The sequence below is a fragment of the Cydia amplana genome, chromosome 12 (genome assembly GCF_948474715.1).
Source record: "Cydia amplana chromosome 12, ilCydAmpl1.1, whole genome shotgun sequence".
Lineage (NCBI taxonomy): Eukaryota > Metazoa > Arthropoda > Insecta > Lepidoptera > Tortricidae > Cydia > Cydia amplana.
In genome coordinates this window covers 16502311-16516642 of record NC_086080.1, presented here as the reverse complement: position 1 = coordinate 16516642, position 14332 = coordinate 16502311, and the positions used below count along the sequence as shown (strand labels likewise).

Here is a 14332-nt window from a genome sequence, read left to right as displayed (position 1 = left end):
TGCCATCTTACAATCACCATATTATTATGGGCGACTTCAACACGTGCTTACTTAAAAATGATTTTCGCTCTAACTCTCTGAAAGCACTTGTTGAGGCCTGTAATATGGTTATTCTACCTTCAGGACCAACGCACCATTTTCCAAATTCTTCTCCTTCACTTCTGGATCTTGCACTTGTTTCTTCCCTTAATCATGTTGCAGATTTTTCTCAATTCTCTGCGGATGCCTTTTCATATCATAGTTTGCTGTTTCTCTCTTATAAAATTCGTCCTCCTAAACTTAAGCCGAAAGTTCTTCTGCAACGTAATTTTGGCAGAATGAGTGTCGAGAAGCTCCGCGAAGACGCCATGCTGATAGATTGGAGTCCCATCTTGCAGGCCACTGGGGTAGACGATAAAGTGTCACTTTTTAACTCCACGCTTATTGAACTTTATGACATTCATGCTCCTATACGACCGGTAAAGATTAAGCATGTCCCTGCTCCGTGGCTTACTGATGACATTAGATCTCTTATCGCAAAGAAAAACTTAGCAAAGTCTAAGTATAAGTGCAACTCGTCGGAGGAAAATAAAGCTAGGTACCACGCTCTCCGCAACCGTTGCAGTACAATTTGCCGCGATGCTCAAAGGCGTCACATTCACAGTGCGGTTGTAAATGGTGAGCCAGCTAAGGTCTGGAAGTTCTTGAAGACATTAGGAATAGGGAAGTCTACTCAAAACCCAATTAACAAAAATGTTGACATAAACCTACTTAACCAGCACTTCTCAACTTCTACTACTTTTACTGATCCAATTAAAACTGACACACTAAGTTCTCTTTCTAGGTGTCCAACTCCTGACTTTCCTCCTTTCTTTCTTGCTCAGTTTACTGACAGTGATGTGAAGAAGAATGTTCTTGCCATCTCATCCAATGCTGTTGGAGTTGATAGTGTCAGTCGTAAAATGATTCTCCCTCTACTCGATTTACTTGTTCCTGTCATCACTCACATTCTTAACTATTCTATCTCTTCTGGTGTTTTCCCTTCCCTCTGGAAAGATGCAGACGTTGTTCCCTTACCCAAAAAGTCTAATCCTACCTCTTATTCCGACTATCGTCCTATTTCTATCCTCCCATTCCTTTCAAAGGTTCTTGAGCGCCTTGTACATCACCAGCTTACATCCTTTTTAAACAGGCATGAGCTCATGAACCCTTTACAGTCTGGCTTCCGCTCCGGTCACAGTACGGTAACAGCTCTAGTAAAAATTACCGATGATGTTCGTGCCGGCATGGATAACCGTAAGCTCACCGTACTGACGCTGTTAGACTTCAGCAATGCATTTAACACTGTCGATTTCGATGTTTTACTTAGTTTAATGCGTGCTGTTAATATATCTCCCGTGACAATTGGCTGGTTCCGCAGTTATTTGGAATGTCGTCGGCAGCGAGTAAAGGTAGACTCTTCCATTTCTTCTTGGTGCAGCACCCTGGCCGGCGTTCCGCAGGGCGGTGTGCTGTCTCCTTTACTATTTTCCATCTTTATTAACTCCATCACTACTAATATTTCTTCTTCTTACCACCTCTATGCCGACGACCACCAAATCTACTCTCAATGCGTTATGAACGATCTGCCACAGGGTATTAGCTCCATAAACCGGGACTTGGATCACATTTCCAGTTGGAGCAAACGCTATGGGCTGAAGGTTAATCCGTCTAAATCGCAAGCTATAATTTTAGGCAGCTCTCAACTTATTTCTCGGATTGACTTTCCTAACTTACCTTTCATAGTCTTTGATGCTGTCCCGGTACCATTCTCGAGCCAGGTAAAAAACCTTGGAGTAATCTTGGATCGCACACTGTCTTGGGTACCACAAATAAGTGAGATCAGTAGGAAGATGTTTGCGTCTCTGGGGTCACTTCGCAGGCTTCGTAACTTCTTGCCGCTCGCTACCAGAATTGCGCTTGCTCAGTCTCTTCTTCTCCCTATACTGGATTATGCCGATATTTGCTATCTTGATCTTACAGAGGACCAGCTAAATAAACTTGAGCGCCTTCAAAACGCATGTATAAGGTTCATATTTGGCTTACGCAAATATGACCACGTCTCTGAATTTCGCACCCAGCTCAAGTGGCTCCCTATTCGCCATCGCCGCAACTCTCATATTCTTGTTCTTCTTTATAATATTCTCTTCAACCCTACTACCCCCCTATATCTTAAACAGCGTTTCAGTTATCTTTCTTCTGTCCGGTGTGCGGAGAAACTTCTCCTTGCTCCACCATCTTCTTCATCAAAATTTTATATAAACTCTTTTACTTTTCGTGCTGTTCGGTTGTGGAATGCTTTGCCATTAGACATTAGACGTGCTAAATCCCTTCCCATTTTCAAATTTCTTTTAAAATCACATTACCTTTCGCTACCTTAATTTTGCCTTTATTTATGCCTGTATAATATTTTATGTATGTATGTATATATGTATTTATTATATTTGTATTTATGTATTATATTAAAGTATGTAATGGTTTTCGTCTTGTTTTATTTTAATTCTATTTTTTATTAAATGTATATCGGCACTACCCGTTCAATGTTGTTAGTCCTTAGTTTCCTGCTACTGAAAGGTTGTCTGGAAGAGATCGCTTCTTAGCGATAAGACCGCCTGTTGTTACCTAGCTTTTAATCTGTATTTAATTTCTGTGTATTTTTAATTGTATGGTGCACAATAAAGAATATTTATTATTATTATTCTCTTTATTTATTTATCTTCTTAGTTTAGGTTTTTTTACAATATGAATATAAAAGTAAAATAAAAAACATTTACAAAACAATAAAAAAAACATATAAACATATTATAAAAAAACCTAACCTAGGGTGCCGCCAGCAGCGGGGCAAGGCCCAAGCTACCGGTGGTCAGGGCTGCAGAGACAGGAACCGGCGGACTATCCGCGCCGTGTCCAAGATCACCGCCTTCTGCATCTGGCCCTTGATCCAACCACCTAGCGAGAGTCTCTCAAGATGTTGGTTGAGACTCTTCGCTATTAGACCGTTCGCTGAAACAACTATCGGGACAATGATCGTCGAATCAACATCCCACATGGCGGTTATCTCGTGAGCCAAGTCTAGGTACTTACTGGACTTGTCCTTCTCGGCTTTCACGAGATTCTCATCATGGGGGATGGTGATGTCAACGAGCACGGCCCGGCGTTGCGCTCGATCTATTATCACAATGTCAGGCTTATTGGCTACAATAGTCCTGTCAGTGATGATAGATCGATCCCAATAGAGCGTGGCACGACCATTCTCGAGAACTGGCGCAGGTGAATACTTGTAGTAAGGTACTTCGCGGTCCACAAGGCCGTATAGGAGAGCAAGCTGCTGGTGAATAATCCTGGCTACGAGATTATGTCTGTGCAAGTACTCGCCGTTAGCAAGATGAGAACAACCGGAAATGATATGTCTGAGTGACTCTCCGGGACGGCGGCATGCCCGACAAATGTCGACCGTACCGTCCTTCAGGATATATTTCCGATAGTTGTTCGTCATCATTACTTCGTCCGCAATTGCACAGGCAAAACCCTCGGTTTCTCCGAAGAGGTCCCCGAATCGTAACCAGTTCACCGACGCGAGCAGGTCCACATCGGGTCCCGTGAGGGCCTTGTAGAACCGCCCGTGTAGCACCTTACTCTCCCATGCCGCCTTGCGATCCGCAGTACTTAGTACCACAGGTTTGCGCCAGTTCTCGTTTGCCAAGGAGAGCGGCGTGAGGTTCCTGTCTACTGCCACCACATCACAATGCATCCCACACTCATTGTTAAGGAAATAATTCCTGAGATTGTACACCTCGCGGTTGTGGAGATCCTTGGCGTTTAGGAAGCCTCGGCCTCCACATTTCCGTGGAATGTACAATCTCATAACTGACGAGCGTGGGTGTAGCATGCGATGTGCGGTGAGCAGTGATCGGACTCTCCGATCCAGGGCATCCAACTCGGTCTGAGTCCACCTTAGTATGCCAAAGGAGTATGTGAGTAGGGGCATTACCCAGGCGTTGAAGGCGCGCACTTTGTTGCCTCCTGACAAAAGACTGTTAAGGACTTTTGTGAGCCGACTGAAAAAGCGCTCCTTCACCGACCGTCTAATACCCTCGTCCTCAATACCCAACGACTGTGACATACCAAGGTATTTATAGGTTTCTGATTCAGAGATAGATCTGAAAGACATTGTCTCAGAAGGTTGTAAATTTGTTGAATTTACAACCCTCCCCCGCTGTACATGCATAACCGCACATTTATCGACACCAAACTCCATGTTGATGGCACTACTGAAGACTTCAGTGGTTTTCAGTAGCTCCTTCAGGTCTTGGTTATTTGGTGCAAATAATTTGAGGTCATCCATGTACAGAAGGTGAGAAATGACTTCACCCTCTCTCCGAAGCCGGCAACCTAGTCCCAAATCCTTCAGCAGGGTGCTGAGGGGATTCAGAGCTAGGCAGAACCATAGGGGACTCAGACTATCACCCTGAAATATTCCTCGCTCAATCCTTATGAAATCCTGCGGGCCAGGGCGGTCATCTCCGCCTCCTGGTTGACGAAGGACTGTGGTCCACTGCCTCATACACGCGCTTAGAAAGGCTCTCAAAGCTGCATCAACTTTATACAGCTCTAAGACCCTCCCCAGCCATGAATGAGGCACCGAATCATAGGCCTTCTTATAGTCAATCCAAGCGGCTGAGAGGGCCTCCTTGTTCCGCCGGATTTGTTGGCAAATGGTCATGTCTATGAGGAGGAGCTCCTTAGTACCACGGGACCCAACCCTGCATCCATTTTGAGCGGGGGCCAAAATATTGTTAGCGACAATGTGCGCGTTGATTTTTGTCCTCAAAATGGATGTAAGGAGCTTATAGAGTGTAGGTAAGCACGTGATGGGTCTGTAATTCTTCGCTTCCGTGGTACTACCGGACTTATAGAGCAGGAAGGTAACACCAGTTGTTAAGGAAGGTGGGAGAGAACCAAGCTCGAGGGCTTGTTGAAATTGTGCTGCCAAGCACGAGTGCGAGCATCGGAACCATTTTAGCCAGAAGTTGTGCAATCCATCCGGCCCAGGACTTTTCCAGTTCTGGGACGTGCGGATGGCACAACTTACGTCATCGGGGGTGATAGTGACTACCCCCATAGGTTCGATGGACTCGCACTCACGCTCGACAACATTCATCCAACTCCCCTCGGTGTGTCCGACAGGCACCGACCAGATGCTACGCCAAAAGTCAGTCATGACAGTAGGATCCGGCGGCTGCATGTCGGATACACGAAGGTTGGTTTCCTCCCACTTTCGGTACACCTTCCTTTGGTCACTCTGGAAAAGACGATTCTGCTGGAATCGATCCACACGCTCTCTGTAGCGGCGAATACGGTTTGCCCATGCATAGACTTTCTGCTTTAGAAAGTCGATACGCTCCATAACGTTGGCCATGTAGTCGCGGGGCCTGATATCCGTCCCCGCGAACGCCTGGTTTACAAAGCGCATTACTCGGGGGCGATTGTTGCCCCCCCTGAAGCAGATCAGCTTTGCGATAAGAGTCCTAAAGGAGCTGATACGTCGCTCGATCCGTATTTGCCATGCGGGGGCACCTCCGGCGGTCCTAGGTGCACGTTCAGAGTCCGGAAACTTGACTCGTGCAACACGGCACGCCGCGATGGCTCCGCAATACATGATCGCGTGCGTATCATCTAAATCTTTACTAGTCCGTAGATATGGCTCTAGTAAAGCATTTAGGGCTCCCATTAGCGCTAGATTGCGTCTATTCATAGGCAAACGTGGTAATCGTGGCCTAGTGTTGGGAGTGGAGCGATACTGCGTAATCGCCTCATCCAGAGTCCTCCTCAGATGCTCATTGGCTGTACTACTCACACTCTGCGCGATCTCCTCCTCGTCGGCGTTGAGATCCACCGGCGCTACCCCCGGCGCCCGGTCGGGTGTGGGTACCGGATTCGGCGACGTCGCGGGCGGGTCCTGCGCCGAGGTGGAGGCCGCGCAAGCAGAGAGAGCCTCCAGGCGAAGCCGATCAAGTGTCGAGTCATCCAACCGCTTTAGCCGCTGAATGACGCGCACCTGATCCGATAATCGTTGCTCCGACACGGTGATGGTTGGTTCAAGTGCCTGAAACAGTGGAAGCATTCGGACACGATACGCGCATAAGTTGGTTCCCCCCTCTGTAGCCCCATAGTAGGCGCGCATGACGTTCTCATTTATGGTTTGAGACCATCGCATGCGACGCACTACACCACCGGTAGCGGGAGCCGTGGGCGGGGCAGGATGTCCCGCAGGCCCCAAGCGTGCCGGCAGCGGTGGCCGCCCTCGTCGCGCAGGTGGTCGTGGCGGCGGCGGCGGCGGCCCGCACTCGTCGCTCGACTCGCTGGTGTCGGGCGCGGTAGCGAATTCATCGCCCGACGACGGTTGCGAGGAGACGGACGAGGCGGGCGAGGGTGGTGGGCGTGCGTTGATTGTGATTGACGCTTGTGAACGCGCTTTACTTCGTGTTATCATTTTCCTTTGTATGTCATTCGACCATTGTTTGTCGGCTAGTTTTGTACATAGTTACATTTTTGCGGTCACGTAGCCTTTTGCGAAGTGTCGCAATTATGTGAAGGTAACTTTTCCACAAAAAAAATACAACGAAAATGTAATAAAAGCCAGTAAAAACATATTGATCATATATAAAAGGAAAATTTAGTAAAAAACGCGTCTGACGTTGACGGCGTCAAGTTATTATTATTATAATCTTATATGAACCCGAATGTACTATCTTACGCAAATAAATAAATTATGAATTTAGTACGTGTAGGTTGTACACATTTTTGTGTAACCACTATCTGAGTAGTAGTTCTGATGCTTGTAAAATAAACCTCATAAGTGAATTTTACATCAAACCCGTTCAGACTACCTCTGATGCTTTCTTTACAACAACCCACTTGGTGATAAAAAGGTTTTGTTGTATTATGTAATGATATTATTTTAAGAAAATAATTATAATAAAATACTACTTGTCTGTTGCTTAACCCCAAATAATAGCACTGCCGGCCCATCGAAAAACCTGTTTTAAATTTGTAACTAATAGGAAAAGCTTGGGTCCTCTTTTAACATATTTTCTATAAGTTTAATGTAAATTGGTAACTTGTATCATACTCATACTCATACTAATACTTTATTGGTAATAGGTGATTACATGTCAACCTACATAGCTAGTACAAATAATAGGGATGTAACGATACATGATTTTGCCGATACGATACCGATACCGATATTTAAAGTAAATAATCGGCGATACCGATACCGATACCGATATCGATAGCCTGGTAGTTAGTTAATAAATCAAATAAAATTCAATGTTAATAATTTATTGTTAAATGAGAAAAATACTAAATTTATTAAGTTTGTCACTAGTAGTAACGTTAGGCATGTGCAAACAAGTGTCATTGTGAAGGATGAGGAATTCGAATTAGTTGATAGTACAGTTTTTCTTGGTATAACTTTAGATTCTAAACTCCAGTGGGGTCCCCATATTGCTACTCTTTCGAATAGACTGAGTTCTGCAGCTTTTGCAGTGAGCAAAATCCGTCAGTTAACTGATGTGAAAACAGCTCGATTAGTATATTTTAGTTACTTCCATAGCATTATGGCATATGGTATTTTACTGTGGGGTGGTGCTTCAGAGATAAATACCATTTTTGTTCTGCAGAAGAGGGCTATTCGAGCAATATACAAAATGAACCATAGAGACTCACTTAGAGATAAATTTAAGGAAATTGACATAATGACAGTGCACTGTCAATACTTTATGAGAATATTCTGTATGTATGTACATAAAAAGATTGTAAATTTTAGAAAAAATTGTGAAATTCATAATATTAATACTAGAAATAAACATAAGCTCGCAGTGCCCTTCACTCGGCTCCATAAAATTAAAAAACCATTCATGGGTAATTATGTGAGATTTTATAATAAACTTCCAAACCATATTACTGAATTATCTATTATTAAATTTAAGAATGATGTAAAGCGTAAACTTATTTCTAAAGCGTATTATACTATACCACACAAGACTACATGAATGATAAAACAACGTGGGATTAATTTTTATTCGAAATGATTATTTATTTATTAGGTATATTTGATTAACTATGAGGAAATTGATATTCCGAATATTCCGATGTTTGTACTTCTTTTGTGTTTTTTATTTATTTGACATTTAGATTTTATTCTAGAAACATTCTAGACTAGTATTTTTTATACAATTTTTTTTTCATGTTTGACGATCCTTTTGTGAAATTCTTTTTGTTTTAAATTAGATTTGTATAATAATCCAATATTATTATGGAATAATAACTAGTGTCCGACCGAAACATGTTTTTTTGCCGAAACCGAAACCGAAACCGAATGTTCGGCTTTGGCTCTAGTTTCGGCCGAAACCGAAACCGAAACCGAAACTTTTGTAGACTTGTTAAAATCGTTGAAAAAATGTCATAAAACCGCTTTTACACACATATTATGGGGCTGTCAACACCCAATGTCCTTGAAATTGATGTTACTTAAGCAGTTTTTTATGAAAATTACTAGAGTTAGACCAAGATAATTCTGCAACGATTTTGATAAGTTGATAACATACGCAGTGCAAGTGTTATTTTAAACGTCAAAACTTTTATGAAATTATGACGTATGCTATCAAAATCATTGCAGAATTTTCTTGGTTTAACTATATTCATTCACCAGTCAAGCTAACATGTCGACACAGGGTCAACCAAAAACGCGAGCGCAGCGAGCGCGAAATTTTTTGTTAACAATATCGCAAGGCCGGGTACCGATCTTCACCTGGGCCGAAAAGTCCGAAGTGCCCCATTGAGGCGAACTTTCATGCGAAGTCAAAGCCGTGCTTAAGGCTTCAGGATAAGTAGTTGAGCACAGACTCCAACCAATGTCCATTGTATTCAAAAGCGAGACCGCAGGCCGAGCATGGCGCAGCGAGGCCAAAGGCTAAGCTGAAGTAGAGGACATGTGGAACACAAACCAATGGTAAATTGAGGTAAAAAGTGAGGCTAGTTTTCTTATTATTATCTTGCCCAGGGCCCAGTAACATGTGACAGTGCTATCTCATTCACTTATAGGTATTGACAGCCTCTTAAGACTGCGTCAACCGTCCAGTGGCACCCTCATTAGTGGAATTGTGTTTTATAATAAACCAATTAATGTCTGTACCTAATATACATGAATCAGTATATGTAAGTATTAATATTGTTGTCCTACTTATTCCCCAACTTTTGGTCTTTGTCCGAAGTACCATTTCGTAAGTTTCGGCCCGGCCGATAGGTTCGGCCGTTTTTTGGCCGAAACCGAAACTACAGCCGAAACATGATTTTTTGGCCGAAACTGGCCGAAACCGAAACCGAACCTTCGGTCGGACACTAATAATAACATCAATAAATTGCTCCGATAATTAGCTTAAGATAATTTATAAGTATGTTACGATTCATAAGTGCTTGTTGCTAGGCCTACATGAATAAAGTATATTTTGACTATTGACTATTGAAATAAATTAATAATTATATCCTTTATATGCATAAAACATACTTATGTTCAATAGACATTTGATTTTAAGAAGTGTGAAAAACTGAAAAATAAAAACAAAGAAAAATATATTCCTATTAGCAAAATAGCACGATTATAGCAGCTTCACTGTTACGTTGAGTAAGTAATCTATCGTAGTAAAACTTACGTAAGTTTTGATACATCAAGTTAAAATTGAGGTGAAGAATATTCTTGCTCAATAAAATACCTTACTGTGGGTTGTTTACATTTTGTTATGATATCGGGTGTATTTAAATCGGCGATGCCGATATATCGGCCTGCCGATTATATCGGCCGATATATTGTATCGGTATCGGTATCGTTACATCCCTTTGTCAAATAACATAATAAAAACAAAAATTACAAAGTATTCTAAATATTAAAGTTGATTCGCTACTTGCGTAGTTTTATATTTTCATTCATTTACGTTAATATTTCGCAGTCAGAAATTCTTCTATATTATAGAACGACCGCTCAACAAGCCAAGTTTTAAGTTTGTTATTAAAGAGTAACAAACTAGGTGCGTCTGTTATTATTGCTGGAAGGTTATTATACACGGAGGGGCCCATGACGTGTATAGTTTTTGCTCTCTTTGCTAAGCTACGGGGCACCGCTGCTAGTTTTTGTCCGTATCGTGTAATCCGGTCGCTATTGTCGGCCCGTCTGGGGTATTTATCTAAATTCTCTCGCGTGTTTAAGGCTGTTTGCAGTATCAATAGACCCGGCAACGTGATAATAGGTCAGATGTAATGTAATATGTTTTTTTAATGTGGACAAATACCCAAATATTGACATTATTTAGATTTAGACATTAATAGTTATTGACTAGGTATACCAGCTTTATTTGTACATAGCCCATTACATAAGGACAACATATTCCGTAAATGTGTAAGAAATTATGTACATGATGTGTTTATTTGCGAAAATAATTTAATATTATTTCGAATCGAGCACTCCTCTGCCTAAAAGTAGCGTCAGAAGTGAAGAAGACAATACACTTCACGATTTGATGTATACGTTATTAACTAGTAACAATTCTCAGCAACCTAGTAATAGTTTCAACTGAGCCGATACTACATCCTATAGAGGTACCTTAAGTCAACGCACAGTATCATAGATATAAAGATACACCAAGTCAATAACTATTATTGTCTAAATATTGACAATATTTGGGTATTTGTCCACATTAAAAAACATATTACATTACATCTGACCAATGATACATCTTACCATTTACATTAAATTGATAGAATACGTTAAACCAGAGAGGACCCAAGCTTTTCCTATTAGTAACAAATTTAAAATAGTTTTTTAGATGAGCCGAAAGTGCTATTATTTGTGTTTAAGCAATAGACAAGTAGTATTTTATTAATATTTTTTTTGTGAAATAATATCATTACATAATACAACAAAACCTTTTTATCACCTAGTGGGTTGTTGTATCATCAGAGGTAGTCTGAATGGGTATGATGTAAAATTCACTTGATGAGGTTTACTTTACAAGCATCAGAACTTCTACTTCAGATAGTGGTTACACAAAAATGTGTACAACCTACACGTACCTACTTATAATTCATAATGAATTTATTTGCGTAAGATAGTACATGCAGGTTCATATAAGATTATGACTTTAATAATCATTTAAGGAAAGGTAAATCAACTAAAAGTCAAGCCGTTGTTTTATATAAAAATTCAAGTACTTTTATAGTCGCAATATTTATCTTCTGTGGCAAGTCAGTGCTAAGAATAACCTCATATATCGATAATTCTAAATGATGAAAATCTACTTAAAGGTTGACGCAATCAATCCTTTATTTATTATGTCAATACGGAATACATTACAGGCCCATATTCTCATTATGTGATTTTTGCATAAATATTAACAGTCACAGTACGCCCGGGCCAGCGCCGGCAGAGGTTTAAACACGTCTCATAAGTGGTTCAAGCGAAGACACGAAGACCTAAATAGAACCGTTTTTCCCCCGAAGGGTAAAAAACGGATATTGAGGTGAGGCCGATGCTTGAACCACCGCTAAGGGCCTTGCCGGCTTATATGGTACTGAAGAGAAAGCAGCCAAGCGCTGGCAATCTCGTAAGTGGTTCAAGCGAAGGCACGGAAACCTAAATAATTGGTTTTAGTCATCGCGTCCCGTTTGATAGTTTAGGTGCTATTGTTAATAAAAAACATCGTCAGCCGGTTGTATCGCGGTGGAATCACCGTCAGCTGGTCATATGAACATATATTAGATTTTATTTATTTGCTTGATATGTTCATGTGACCAGCTGACGGTGATTCCACCGCGATACAACCGGCTGACGATGTTTTTTATTAACAATAGCACCTAAACTATCATCTGACAAAGTATCAAGCGGGAGGCGATGACTGAAAAAATATTTTTTTTTTACATGTTCATGTGACCAGCTGACGGTGATTCCACCGCGATACAACCGGCTGACGATCTCTTTTATTAACAATAGCACCTAAACTATCATCCGACAAAGTATCAAGCGGGAGGCGATGACTGAAAAAAATTATTTTTTTTACATGTTCATGTGACCAGCTGACGGTGATTCCACCGCGATACAACCGGCTGACGATTCTTTTTATTAATAATAGCACCTAAACTATCATCTGACAAAGTATCAAGCGGGAGGCGATGACTGAAAAAATATTTTTTTTTTACATGTTCATGTGACCAGCTGACGGTGATTCCACCGCGATACAACCGGCTGACGATTTGTTTTATTAACAATAGCACCTAAACTATCATCTGACAAAGTATCAAGCGGGAGGCGATGACTGAAAAAAAAATTTTTTTTTACATGTTCATGTGACCAGCTGACAGTGATTCCACCGCGATACAACCGGCTGACGATTCTTTTTATTAATAATAGCACCTAAACTATCATCTGGCAAAGTATCAAACGGGAGGCGATGACTGAAACCAATTATTTTAAATTTTAGATTGTATTTATTTATTTGCTTTATAAATTCATGTGACCAGCTGACGGTGATTCCACCGCGATACAACCGGCTGACGATTTTTTTTATTAACAATATTACCTAAACTATCATCTGACAAAGTATCAAGCGGGAGGCGATGACTGAAAAAAAATTTTTTTTTTACATGTTCATGTGACCAGCTGACGGTGATTCCACCGCGATACAACCGGCTGACGATTTGTTTTATTAACAATAGCACCTAAACTATCATCTGACAAAATATCAAGCGGGAGGCGATGACTGAAAAAAAAAATTTTTTTTACATGTTCATGTGACCAGCTGACGGTGATTCCACCGCGATACAACCGGCTGACGAGTTTTTTTATTAACAATAGCACCTAAACTATCATCTGACAAAGTATCAAGCGGGAGGCGATGACTGAAAAAAAAAATTTTTTTTACATGTTCATGTGTACAGCTGACGGTGATTCCACCGCGATACAACCGGCTGACGATTGTTTTTATTAACAATAGCACCTAAACTTTCATCTGACTAAGTATCAAACGGGAGGCGATGACTGAAAAAAAAATTTTTTTTTACGTGTTTTGGTGGCTGCCATTCCTCAACCCACCAACGTCGCGGCAGCTGACGTCCACGAGGGTTCATCATATATGCCCGTTAACCAGTATACGAGTTTTCACCCGGGAGGCGATGACTGACGAAATTTGCGCCTGGCTCGTGGACCATTAGGTTAACATACAAAACTATCGATGGGCTCTTGAAATATTTAAGTTTTCAACATTTTATAAAATCAAAATGCATATATTTGCTTGTAATTGAGTGTTGTAATTGAATATTTGTGTGTGTGTGAGTGTATTGACTCGATCAAAAATATTGTTTTATTTTGAATATTAGCAATATGAAGTACCGTGCGATGGCACCATTCAAGATATAACAACTTAAATTATGCAATTTCATATTTTGCATCCCGTTATAATGAAAGAAAATGGCGACACAACCTTATGGTATTGATAGTACTTTACAAGTGTTTTTAACTAAATGGTCGCAATTTAGTATCTATTTTAAGTAACATTTACCTAAAATTAGTTTCTAAATCGACATAAAATCGACTTCCTAAAGGTCTGCGTATAAGAAATAATTACGTCGCAAATACACCTAATATGTCTTATTAGTACATTTGACGTATTGGTCAGAGTTAGAAGTTAATTTTACCTCATATTTCGACTTATTTTTAACCATTAAGTCCCTGACTTCATGGTCCCCGTATAAGAAATAATTACGTCGCATATACACCTAAAATGCCTTATTAGTATATTTGACCTATTGGTCAGGGTTCGAAGTTAATTTTACCTAGTAATTCGACTTATTTTCAACCATTAAGTCCCGGACTTCATCGTCCCCGTATAATTACGTCGCAAATACACCTAAAATGCCTTATTAGTAGATTTGACCAATGGTCAGGGTTCGAAGTTAATTTTACCTAGTAATTCGACTTATTTTCAACCATTAAGTCCCTGACTTCATGGTCCCCGTACAAGAAATAATGACGTCGCAAATACACCTAAAATGCCTTATTAGTAGATTTGACTTATTGGTCAGGGTTCTAAGTGAATTTTACCTAATAATTCGATTTATTTTCAACCATTAAGTCCGTGACTTCATGGTCCCCGTATAAGAAATAATTACGTCGCAAATACACCTAAAATGCCTTATTAGTAGATTTGACCTATTGGTCAGGATTCAAGGTAAATTTTACCTAATATTTCGCCTTATTTTCAAC

The 14332-nt window shown here is 40.7% G+C and overlaps 1 protein-coding gene across 1 annotated transcript in view; it reads left to right on the top strand.

Annotated features, from left to right (window-relative positions):
- LOC134653174 (amyloid protein-binding protein 2) overlaps positions 1 to 14332 on the top strand; it is an 82093-nt gene that overhangs the window by 30059 nt on the left and 37702 nt on the right. The gene's annotated exons all lie outside the window — the stretch shown is intronic.